Raw genomic sequence first — 9509 nt, 5'->3', positions numbered from 1 at the left:
AAGATATAAGGCAAATTGGTAATACAGGGCTAGAGAATGAAAGCAAAATTTAAGGTTCCGCAGGGACATTTCCCCTACACTTACTGCTAATACCAACCCACAAGTAGTGAAAGGAAATTAACAGGTAATATGAAATCTACACTTATGGAAATTTAAGAAATTTCTTGGGAGGGGAAATTGGTGCTTTCACTTTCTTTGACTTTGTAAGAAACTTTCCACTTAAGTAAAGTTGACCCATACTCTCGCTTCTCAAAATGTCCCTTATATTTATAGCGAGTGAGTTTGACTGCATGACAGGCAAGCAGCTCCATTTCCCTGCAGAAGTAATACTTGAAGATGGTTCCTGTTTTTCTAAGAATGTAAGTATGCTTTCCCCCTGTGATAAGCCTTCATGGCTCGTGTAAATAGACACAAGCACATGTGTGTACCCTCTCATAAACACACGCCCATATGTGTATACACATGCTCATACACATAAAAATTTAAACACCCTTCAGACTTCTGCAAGTTCACAGAATATAAATCGTCTTTCACTTAAAAAAACTTTTTTTCCCTAAGTTTATTTGTACATTTTAGGTATACATTATGATCTCATTGATCAGTGGGGATTTGTACCTGTATATGATGTATCTTAGTTCTTGTTTTTCCCCATTCCCTGTTCTCCCTTCACCCCCTCCAACCCTCCCTATTTACAAAAGCTTCATTTCTGTTTTTTCCTTCTTTTTCATATATTTTTCTTCCCCTACTGCCCCACTTCCAGCTCCCCTTTGTCTTTGAATCTTTTCTTCCTATTTCACATTATCTATTATACATTTTGGTCCTCATTTACACTTTCAGTTTCTCACACCAGAGAAACAATTCGGTAGTTACACATGTGTGTCTGATTTACTTCACTTAAGAGTATGTCCTCAATGTGCATTCATTTAGCCATAAATACCTCTAGTTTATTATTCTTTTGGCTGAGTAGCACTCCATTTTATTAAAAAACACATCTTTTTTATCCTATTTGCATCTCTGATGTCCTTATGTCAAGGTGACTTCAAGAGGAACATGTGTATAGCTAGTCAACTTCTGCAATCAAGGAAAAACTATTGTGTTTTGGTCACCAAATGCCTAGTTAAAATTTTTCACTGGTCATCTACAAAAGCACAAGTAGACATTCTAGGATCATGGAAAGCAGGTCTGTCCTGGTTGCCTTGTCTGCTTTGAGTAAGTGTCTGGATATGTTTTTATTCCAGAAAATGAATGAGACATTTGTTGGGCCACCATCTTCCACACACGGGCAATTCTCACGTCAACTTTAAAGTTAGCCTTGTATTCACTGGACCAATGAAAACATGTGGGATCAGGAAGCCAATGACTTGTAAGGGGCTGAGAAAAGTTTGGAAATTGTTTCTACCTATCTACATGTCCTAAGCTCATGATTTTCCTCTGTCTGCCTTCTCTTCTACTGGAGAAAAGAGAGTAGTTACCCAGGTCCCTTGTACTCCTGGCCTGTTAGTAGAGCTTTATAGACAGATCACTGAAACAGGTCTCTTCGTCCATGGCAGCTGACTAGAAAGGAGTTAAAGAGATAAAAAGAGCACGGTTGCTTCAGAAATCTAGATTTAGAAGAGAAATCAATGCACAGGGTGAGATGATGTTTGATTATGATACACAGCCAGTTCCTGAAATGCTTAAATGTAATTAAAGATATAAAAAGGATGGAACGGAGTATTCTTTAAAAGTTATGAAGATAAGGCACTATAATTAGGTGCTTTTTTGAGATATAGCATTAGTTGCAGACTCTTTTTGTCTTCTTGCCTATGAGAGAGAGAGAGACAGAGAGAGAGAGAGAGGAGAGAGAGAGAGAAAGAGAGAGAGAGACAGAGAGAGACAGGAGAGAGAGGGGAGGGAGGGAGGGAGAGAGAGAGAGCATGCACAAAGATGACCTAGATGCAGCTCTGACAGATGGTAGCATTTGAGAGAGAAAGGAGAATGTAGGAGTTAATTAGGGGCTAGGGGAGCCTTAAAGATGGTTCCCCGATGATAAAATGTCACCCACAGTGCTAGGTACACTTCACACCTCCCTTGGCAATTTAATATGATTCCATCTCCATCTACCTCCTCAACACTTGGCATATTTAATTCTATTTTACAAAGAGTAAATGAACCCAGAATTTGTTTGGCACAACCCTCAAGAGAGAGAGACACTTCTTTTGCTTCATCTGCTCTGATAATTTGCTCATTTGGTTACACGAAGGAGACTGCAAATGTAATGGAACATCAATACATAGTGGATTAAAGATTTTAACATGACAGCCTCCTGGGAAGTGTCAGGATGTTTCCCCACATGGGAAAGTCACACAGACAGGCTCACAAGAGCATTTCTATAAAATAATCCCTTGGAATCGGTCCATTTTCAATTAAATATTGGTTGTGGCCATTTCTATGAAGTTGAAAAAAAATCACATTATTTTCAGAGAAGGTATGTTCTGAATGCAACCAGAATCATTGTATATGGCAAGAAAAAAATGTAAATGTTTACTGTTTCTTTTGAGAAAAAAGTACAATTTTAAACCTTGAAAACACTTGGCTTTGAGTTTATTATTGTACTTATTGAACTACAAATTTTGAAATGTGTTTTCCTTTAATCCTTTTAATTATATTTACAAGTATTATCTTCTAGGAAAATTGTCTAACATAAGAGCATTCTTTTCAATGGATCCTTTCGATAAGTTTTGGTCAGTACAAACTGAATAGTGTAAATTCCAAAGCAGTGATAATCTATAGAGAGTGTATGGCTTCATGGGAAAATAAATATAAAAAAGATTATATACATATTATAATCCCATTTTAAGAATTACAATGGTAATTCTATCTCAGCACTACTGACCTTTATCTCTGCATAACACATTGCCATGGGGATATTAAGTCATTTTCTTGTTCTCCGTCCACCAGAAAGAAACCAACAGTAGCCCCCTCCAATATAGGAACCATGAAACCCCAGGGAACCACACCACCCAAGTTGATACCAGAGAATTTTTAGAGCAAAGAATTTTTTTCTCAGGTAGTATTCATTCCTTGTTCTTAGAGGACATGTCCTAGGTCTCCTGTGGCTGCTACAGAACCCTATAATTTCTGTGCTTTTTCCTGTACATATTTACCCATGATAAAGTTTAACTTGCAAACGAGGCATAGTAACAATTTGACGACAACAATAAACAATAAAACAGTTATAGCCATATACTTTAATAAAAGCTATGTCCCTCTCTCTCTCCCTCTCCCCCCCGGTCTCTCTCTCTCTCTCTCTCCCCCTTCTATCTCTATTTTTCCTTCCCAAAATATCTTATGGTACTATGCTCATTCTTCTTATTTACCTCGGATAACTGAGACCTAAACTTCAAGAAAACAACACCTCAAATGGGCATGGGGGACACTGTAATTCTGCCATAGGGAAATATTGACCTTTTCTTATATTTTTTTGTTATCTCTACTCATCCTACTCCAAACTCTCAAGGCACGTAAATTCCACAAGAAGCCTGTTCATTTCATCTACCACTCTCTGACTCTAAGAACTTTAATACGTCTTGAATAAGTGGATAGAAATATAATCAAAATAAATCTCCCAGTGCTGTATTTGAGTGGATTAGAGAGGATGTGATTAGATTAATACCGCATTTAAATTTCTCTGAGCTCTTCTTCAGCTCTGTATTAAATGGAATTTTATTGACTTTGGCTAAGTGAATTTTATAAATAATATCCATCGTTCACTCTTACCCCATCTCCTCTCTCCTTATTGGGTTAGAAACGCGACTAAATGGCCATTTTAGGCAAGGTTGTGAATAAATAAGTAAGGAGCATATTTGATATTGTGATTGCCTTGTAGTTTATAAGCTGGGAAAAGTATCTTTGCAGAATGACAAGATACCTCATTAATTGAAATGGAAAAAGCAATTCACTTAGTCAAACTGGGTATTTGGCATTGATGGCTTCATAGGGAGATGGTCCAAGAACTGTGGGAAGAAATTAATGGTGGGCAATCTCATAGACATTTTAAAAACAGAAGTAATTAGGGCAGCTCGGGAAAGGCTATGGTAGAAACATGGGAAGTGGACGGTGAAAGCAAAATGAGTGCCACTTGACATCCTCACCTATGTGTGAGGTTGGGAAGTCTGGGCTCATCTGAAGCTAGACCCTCGACAGAGCTCAAGACCAGAACTAAAACTCCCCCAAATGTCTGAAGTATAAGGCATTCCCCAAGAAAGCTTGGATGAAGGGGTTGGCGGGGATGGAAGCACCAACCAGTGATAAAGTCAGAAAGTGAGGAAGACCCAAGAGCAAGAGGAATTTCCCACCTCCTGGTGTCGGAAACTGGGCTGGCAGCCAGCCTGCTTGGATGTGGGTCCCCTTCAGAGGGGAGGGCCGAGAATCCCCTTCAACTCGAGGGCTGAGAAGAGCTGACGCAATGTATTTGAAGTCTCTCAGGTGCCTCCTCAGGGCACATGATTCCTTCCTCTGAAGGCTCCTGGCCACCACCTGGCCTTTTAGTGAATCATCTATGTGCACAATGGCTTGGTTCCCGGGTTGGAATGTGCATAGCAACCCTGCAGCCAGGCCAGTTCCCTTTGTAAGACCCAGATGAGACTTAGCACAAGTAACACCATCTTGTTACAGGCCCTCCATCTTGTCCCTGTGGGTTTCAGGTTCACTACAGGACACAGAGTTTCCGGAATGTACTTGTTTATCTGTTAAGACACCGTGGAATGTACCATTGTTTCTGTGTAAGGAACATCCTGTTTGTTAGGTAAAGAACATCTACAACCCCCCCAACTGTCCCCTAACCGCAAAAAATTCCGCTTCTGTAGTTCTGCTTGCTAAGCATCCCTGCAGACCCTATAAAACCTTCCAACCCCCTGAGTTCAGGGCCCTCTCTAAGCCTATTGCTTGGAGGGTGCCATCTGGCCAGACTAATAAAGGTCTGTTTTACTTTCCCAACTTGTCCAGTGTGTCCCCTCCCGGGTGTTGTTCACTGCAGTCAGCTCCTCAGAGCCTTTGGTAAGGCCCTCGGTCTTACACCTTCCTTCCTTTCATGGAGTCAGGAAGGCCCTGTGCACAGTGTTTCCATTAAAAGCACAGCTGACAGAGCTGCAAACCTATAGTGTGTGTACAGTCGCTTCCTGCAATTCTTTGGTGGATGCTGCCATGATGTTCGGCGTGTAGAGAGCCTTTCCCGGAACTTGGAGAGCGTCTCACCTGGCACAGGGCTGCCACTTCTGCCTGAGGTAGTCCGTCCTGAGTTCCCAGCCCAGACAAAACTCAAGGAGCAGCAGCTCTTACACAACACTACTTAGAAAGGATGATTTCTAATCTGAAGGTGCTAACTGCTAGGGAAGCTTCACACCCACCCACGTTGCTGTTTTCTTTGATGATGGCCGTATTGTATTTGGGCGTTCTTTGTGGGGAACAATTCTGCCCAAAATGTCACCCTGAAGACAGGACTGTGTGCCACATTACTTCATGCAAAAGAGCTCGGATTAGTCCATTTTCCACTGCTAACAACACAATAGTACAGACTGTGTGTGCTTTACAGAAAGGCTCACGCATCTGGTCCAAAGCCAAGGGCCTGCATCTGGTGATGGGTTTTATTTTGTCTCATTTTGTTTCGTTTCATTTTGTTTTGTTTTGCTTAAGCACTGGGGAATGGACCCAGGGCATTCACACAGCTACTTCCTCTACCCTTTTCCTTATTTATTTATTTATTTATTTATTTTTTGATTTGACTTTTTTTAGTTTATATATTAATTGGTACATTTTAGGTATACAATACATTTACATTCATCATTGGGTGTTTGTACCTGAACATGATGTATCTTAGTTCTTATTTTTTTCCCCATTACCTGTGCACCCTTCACCCCCACCTAAGAAAAAAAATAGAAACAAAGTTTATTTATTTATTTTTAAATTTTGAGAGAGGGTCTTGCTGTTGTCCAGGCTATGCTTGAACTTTCAATTCTCATGCCTCAGTCTCCCAGAGTGCCAGGATTACAGGCATGTGCCACCAGGACCAGCTTGGTGATTCTCATTCTCTCTTCTCCTTTCTCTTCACCTGCCCTCTTTCCTTCTCCTTTTTCTGCTCCTCCTCCTCCTCCTCCTCCCTTTCCCTCTCCCTCCCTATCTCCTGCCCACACCATGAACCAACCATGGGGACTCCACCCTGATACCTTATCTAACCCTAATTACTACCCCCCAATCCCACCTGCAAACATCACAGATGAGTTTCCACTCTTTCCATTTCTCACGTGGGGATTAAACCCCTAACAAGAGGGAAAACCACATCCAAATCTAGCACAGGTCAATTTAGAGTTTTTTCTCATGGGATCTTCTTATTCATTCACCTTTCTCCCTTTTAAAACTCTCTTCAGTCTTCTACTGCCTTTTTGAAACTTGTTCTCTGAGGTCATTGTTATGGCTCGTGTCTAGATGTCCCCTCAAAGCCTCATGTGGTCACAGGCAGGGCTTTTCAGAGGTGGCTGGATCTATGGTGCGTGATGTTGGGTTTTAGTGTATGATGCTTGGATTAAGGGTGTGTGGTTACTAAATTAGTCCACTGATTGGTATAGTTCTGGGAGTGGGTAATGGGAAGGCCCACCCTAGGTGTGAGTGGCACCACCCAAAAAGAGGGTAATCTGGAAGGGACAAAAGAGAGGAAGGTGGCTGCTGCTGCTGCTATTTCATGGCTTATCTTAGTCCTGCTCACCATGAACTCTTCCTTCTTTGAGACGTCCCTCTGCCCTGCCACTCTGCCTTGGACCCAGCTGACTATGGGCTGAAACCTCTACAGACTGTGAGCTGCAATAAACCTTTCCTCCTTCAACTTTGGGTGTCGGGCATTTTGTCTCAGAAACAAGGAAAGCAAGTAAGACAGTCACAGATGAATTTCTACTTGTCACACTGATCTTGTCTCTGGCATCTCTGAAGACTTGAGTCCTCTTTTCCTCCTACTTGGGATCACATAAGCCTATGTGACTTGGGGGCTACTCTCCTAATTGTGTGGTCAATGCCGTTGATCTCATCGCTCTCCTTGGATCTCATGACCTCTGGCTGTGTTCCCAGGGCTTCCCTTGAAACATTTACCCATCTAGTAGTTCCTCCCCTCCTTTCTTCTGGCCCCTAATAGTGTCTCCTTGGAATGCTTTCTGAATACATCTGGGAATGTATTGGCACAAGCTCTGCCCCAACATGAGACACCCCGTCTTCTCATACTCCATCTTCTCCCATGGCTAGGTCTGTTGCTTTGCTCCTCACCCCCCTGATATCACTGCTTTGGAAATCTCATCCACCCCTTACCTCTGTCACCTGCCTGACAACCTCTCAGAGTAATCACCAATGTTCACATTTCTCAAAATCTCCCAACTCCAATATTTTCAATTTCCACTTTTAATAGCTGCAAAGCCAAATCCATCTTGTGCAGGCTACACTTTCTCAAAGACTTTTGGCTGTCATTGCTAATCATTTTCTTTTCCCTCTCTTCTGCCCTGAGCCAAAGTATTCTTTTTTGCAGTGGTGAGGTTGCAGATGGGGGAGGAATGGAGTTGCCTTAGTTCTGTCTCGCATCTGTGTGATGCCCCTTCTTGAAACTGGGACGGTCTCCTATAAACTGTAAGAATGACCTGGAACCCAGATATCTCCCTCCTTTGCAGGAGAGAGAGCCTCCAAACCCAAAAGCACACTTGTGGTGCAAGCCAATTCTCTCTTGTGTCTCTCTTGTGTCTGTCCAATATTTTCTTAAATGTTTTTGGTTTTTCTCCAAAACTATTGGTCTAAAAATTCTACAGATTCTCTGAAATATGTGACTCTTTCAAAGAGCTCTTTAAAATTATATTTTAGCCACCTTTTCTGTTTAATATTTTTAGGAAGGGAAATTGGTTTGAATGACTCATCTGGGGTTAGTGGAGAAGAGCAATTGATGGTTTCTCACTGTTCTGCCATTACATTAATTCAGAGCTCTCTAATCCCTGTGCAGAGTGCTTGTCATCTCTACAACTGGTTCTTAAGTCTTTGCTTGCTCCTCCTCAGTAACTTCAGACTTACCTTCCTGAAACACATTTATGGCACCTTCCACACTCAGAAACCCTGTCCCAGCATCCAGGAGACACATTCGTCAGAGGCCAGTAGAAGTCTGCTTTCCAGATGCGCCCTGGCCTGCTCTGGCTATCCACACTGCTGTGCCTGCTGCGGATGATTCCCACGAATGAATGCGAGGTCAGCAGGGCCCTGCTTCTGATGACCTGATTATCTACATCCTGCTCCCGTCTTCAGCCAGGGGGAGCGCCACTACTCCTTTGAAAGCCGTGCTATTCCACTAAGCCACGCAAGCATGAAAGATCACTTCTTCTATTGCCCCAGGCCTCTTGCTGCGGCACAATGCTTCTCTGTGTCACTCTGCCTTGTGTTCTCGGTGGCTCTTAAGGTAGCTCATCATATTCAGTACGCTGTTATCACAATTTCAGCAGCCTACCTTTCATCTAGCTGCACCTTAGAGTAATTCATCTTTAAATTTCTCCCCCATTTTTCCTCCCTTTCTGCCTCCTCCTCCTCCCCCCTCTCCTCTTCCTCCTTTTTCTCTTTATCCTCCTTTTCCTTTTTAACACTGTGGATCGAACTCTGGGTTTCATATATGTAACTGTGCACTGTACCCTTGAGCTATAGCTCCAGCCCCCATGCCCTTATTAAATGTATGTATGCGCTTTTGGCAATGAGGAAAATTTACATGCAGTTGTGTGCTGCTTTTACCAGAATTAGTTGGAAAAAGATGCAACCCAACAGGTGCTTAAGTAGGATAAGTAGGTGGACAAGGGACAAATGAAAAAAAAGTATTCTGAACAACAGTGAAGATTTGGAGGAAGTATCAGATACTAGGGTAAAGAAATTCCATGTATTAGAGCTGTCTTCCCAGGTCTGTTAGGAGTGAGAGAGCTCAGGTTCAAATTAGAGGGATAGAAAGAGTCTGGTGGGAAATTAACAGAGCTGAGACTTTAATAGAACTTGGGATTGCAGGCTGTGCAACTGAATAGTCTGAGCTTGGTTTCTCATCCATTGTGAGCATCCACAGCCCTCTGTACCCCTGGGACAGTAGTGAGAACACTCAGTGTACAACAACTGCAAGACAACCTTGGAGAGCTGAGAAACAACTAGATCAAGACAAAAACCAGGAAAACCCTGGTGCCCGTCAGAACGAGCATTGTTGACCACAGGGAAAACTAACTTCTTACTCTTAATGGAAAAGTACAGGGAAGGACAACCCTTAGACAGATCTAGAGACAGGTGATAACTGTAATCGATTGAGAGTTTCCTTCATTTTCCAATTTAGCATCATTAACATGCTCCGAGGGAATCAAGCTGATTGATTACAATGAAAAATGTGCGTGTAACTATCTGACATTTTGTAGAATGTGCTTGCCACTTTGGTCTCTCTCACTCTGTTTTTCCATCTGATCTGAAATTTTATAACCTCCCAAAATACTTCC

The 9509-nt window shown here is 42.2% G+C and overlaps 1 protein-coding gene across 4 annotated transcripts in view; it reads right to left on the bottom strand.

Moving 5' to 3' along the window:
• Positions 1–9509, bottom strand: part of Pnpla4 (patatin like domain 4, phospholipase and triacylglycerol lipase) — a 159110-nt gene that overhangs the window by 84455 nt on the left and 65146 nt on the right. The gene's annotated exons all lie outside the window — the stretch shown is intronic.

Source organism: Heterocephalus glaber, unplaced genomic scaffold (genome assembly GCF_053883595.1).
Source record: "Heterocephalus glaber isolate CG9 unplaced genomic scaffold, H.glaber_assembly_v1.0 deba00001072, whole genome shotgun sequence".
NCBI lineage: Eukaryota > Metazoa > Chordata > Mammalia > Rodentia > Bathyergidae > Heterocephalus > Heterocephalus glaber.
This window is presented reverse-complemented; position numbering and strand designations above follow the sequence as displayed.